Source organism: Callithrix jacchus, chromosome X, assembly GCF_049354715.1.
Source record: "Callithrix jacchus isolate 240 chromosome X, calJac240_pri, whole genome shotgun sequence".
Taxonomy (NCBI): Eukaryota; Metazoa; Chordata; class Mammalia; order Primates; family Cebidae; genus Callithrix; species Callithrix jacchus.
In genome coordinates this window covers 9,156,201-9,159,864 of record NC_133524.1, presented here as the reverse complement: position 1 = coordinate 9,159,864, position 3,664 = coordinate 9,156,201, and positions in this window count along the sequence as shown.

The window sequence follows — 3,664 nt, the reverse complement described above, 5'->3', positions numbered from 1 at the left end:
CCTCACCGTGGACTCTGGATGGTCCCTTGCTTCAAAATCCCAAGCACTCGCTTACCACCTGGTGCCAACGACTCCTATCCATTGTGCCTGGAGTTGGAAGCATTTCCCGTTCTCTCTCGTCCAGTGCCATCTGCTTGTTTTTCCTCATCTGGCCCTCATCTCTCATGACCAATGAAGAAAGAAGACCCTAGCTTCCCATTGTTCCTTACTCTTCTCCTGTGTTCCATATTCGCCAAAATAATCTGTTCCTGCTCCTCTCTGAGTAGAAAGACTCAAGTGCTGACATGTTTCATCTGCCCCTGTCTCGTGAAGCTCTGTACTTTTGAGCTATATCCACCTAAGTGAACCTCTAATTGGAGCTATGACTGGCTTCTGGACACTTCTTATCCTGATCTGGGGCTCCTTCATCAAATGTACCTGAGGGCTTGATGAGAGAAACTCTCTACAGGGATAGTTTCTCCTGCTCTGCCAGGAGAGTTAGTATCTGAGAAAGGGGTTCAGTCAAGCACTGGGTATATAGTTATCATATCTCTTTGAATTTTCCATATCCTTTCATTTATATATTCCAATATCTTGTATACATTTTGCATCTGGCCACACTAACAAGTTTTTAAAAGCTAATTCATTTTTTAATCAATATATAATATAAAAATTGCATTAATTAATGGTGCAAAAAGATAATGTTTGGAAATATGTGTGCAACCTGGAATGGCTAAATTGAGCTAATTCTCATATGCATCACCTTGGATACTTACTATGTTTTTGTGATGAGAACACAGAATCTCTCAGCAATTTTTAAGTGTACAATATAATGTTATGAAGGATAGTCACCATGTTGTATGGTACATCCCTTGAACACATTCCTCCTGTCTAACTGGCATTTCATTTCCTGGGATCAACATCTCCCCAACCCTCCCTGCTGTCAACACTCTTGGCCAACATTCTACTACTCCACTTCTAGGAATTCAACTTTTTTAGATGTCACAACCAACAGCTTCTTAGAGTTATTTATCATTCACATTTTTTCCTGAGTAATTCTGAGTTTTAGCCCTTAAATTATTCCTGAGTTAAATTATACCATTGGCTCCATGACAGGTATCTGCATTAGATAACGCTGTTTTTCATGTTCCTCCATAATCTTCATTAGTGAAATACATTTGCATCAGGAAACTTTACTAGCTGGGAAACTTTACTCTCCTGATCTTACCCCTGATATTATGAAAAAAATTCACCTTGCAGCATGCGTTTCTATTACATGCCCTGTTGGGCATCGTTCTGCTCGAAATTCTGTGAGTTCTGGTAGAGGAAGTGACTTGGTCAAAATGTTTCCATTGAACACCTCGATCACACGTGGGCTTATGAGCCAGTCCTTGGATCACATAATTTTCTCACGTCCCTTCTACCTCCCTCCCCAGGTTTACAAAATCATTTTTTTTTCATAGGTAAGTCCATTATGGAAAGGAAAAAAGAAAATGAAAATAGCATCAGGACTAGGACAAGGGTGAAGCGAGTGATCAACTGTCTGAAGCACAAAATTTAAGGGGGCACCCCCCAAAAAAAAACTCAGTAATCAAGATATGTGACATTGGTGTGCAATATTTATATAAATATAAATATAAAAGGTGAAGTTGGAAAATGATCGCCCACATGCCAGTTGCCTGTTTTTGTAAATAACCTTTATCACAGGGCAAGACTAGGGGAAGGTGAGGGGGCTGGGTCTGGCTAGTGGAAGTGGATCCTGTCTTTATTTAAAATTCTGGCACTTTCATTTTAATTTTTATGATATTGCATTGCATTGCAATATTAATTTTCTTGGTGATGGGGTGTTTCGGCACCCTTTAGACTTTGTGCCAGAGATCAAGCATTCTTCTCACCTAGTCCTAACCTTGCAATCAAGGCCACAAATCAGAAGCTAGAAGAAAAAAAAAGGTAGTGAATGACTCTAAAAAGGAATGACATAGAGAAGCTTTTAAAGGCTTTCTTGAATTTGCTTTGACCGGTTATCCACAGGGGTAAACTTGATGGAGGGTAGAGTGGTAGCATTAGAACGAGTACAGGGGTATTTTGGTAGATTATAAAATGCTTGAAAATGGATTGTGGTGATGGCTGCACAATTCTGTGAATGCACTAAGACCCACTGAATTGTACACTTTAAATGGGTGAATTCTTTGGTATGCGAATTGCATCTTAATAAATATGTCACAAACCCAAAACAAAGAATAAATGCAAATCAGATCATATTAACATTCTCTCAAGAATTGCTCCATGCACTCTGAATACATTCTAAATGCATTAAAAATTAAATGGCAAGCAGACTCAATATTTATTTTTCCCTGCACATTTACCCCTCTGCCAGCCATCCAGTTACCTGATTTACCTGGGAAGCCTGGGTAATCTAGAGCTTGAGATGGACTTTTACTCTAGCTCTGGGACTTGCAGGAGAAGGGGAGTGCTGACTCAAAGCCCCTCTCCAGCCTCTTCCCTAGGGCTGTTAATAAAAATGACAGGCAATGGAATTTCCCTAAAGAACATTCAATCTGGAAGGGGTCTTGGTGGTACATAGTGCCTATTTGCAGACGAGGAGACCACAGGTCTGAGAGTCCCAGAGTCACACGGCTGGTTATGAAAATATGGTGGCCCACCTAAATGGAGTTACATGGTATTGCATTTCACTTAGACAAGACTATTCTAGTCTGATTCAAGTCAATAGACAAGACTAGTATATTCCTTTTGTTAATTCATCTTCACCTTAGGTTAAATCTATAGCAATTCTTTAACACTGCTAAATAGAGTCTATTTCAGCTGAATTGATTTGAATGGATGACTAATGTGTATTTAAATGTCTCATTTTCAGTGCCTTTTAAAATTTGAAAAGAAAAATGTTCTGGTGAAAAACATGGAAATATTTGCTCTCTGTAATTTTGAGTATTGATGATAACTGTTTTAAGACCTTAAATATATGTGGAATTGTCAAGGGCACTTCAGAAAATCTTTAGATATTAATGTTTTCTTGGGAAATTTGAAGTAAAAATTATTAGTGATTTATTTTAATTATATACTCACTTTCTTGACTTTGATATTATAAAGAATTACTCTTTTAAAGACAGAATTTTGTTTCAGGGCTTAACTTCTTTCTAATTCTTGACTAACTCAAGGCTGACTGTCAATGAATATCCCTTTTAATAATGGTGTTGCTGATGGGAATAGGGATTCGTGGAGTGCTTTCTATGTGTGGATTGAGGTTGGCCCCATTGACATTTGGGGCTTGCTACTTCTCTGTTGTAGGGAGTTGTTGGGTACATTGTAGGACATTTAGCATCATCGCTGGCCTCTCCCCTTGATGTGGGTGCATTGCTCTCCTCAAGTTGTGACAATGTAAAATGACTGCCAAGTTCCCCTGGGAATAGAATTGGTCTGGCTGAGGACCACTTGTGCATCTATGCTGGCCTGAGAGCTTTGCTAGCATCACCTCCTTCAGCTCTCATGAGACATATGAAATAAGAATCATCATTGCCTCCATAGTCAAAACTAGGAAACAGTCTTAAAGCACTTAAAGAGCTTCAGCTCGGCCAATACATAGGGAAGCTTCTCTGGGTGTGTGCTATCTCTTAATATGAGAAAAATAGTAGGTATAATAATTAGAAAACTTAAACCATAGAAAACA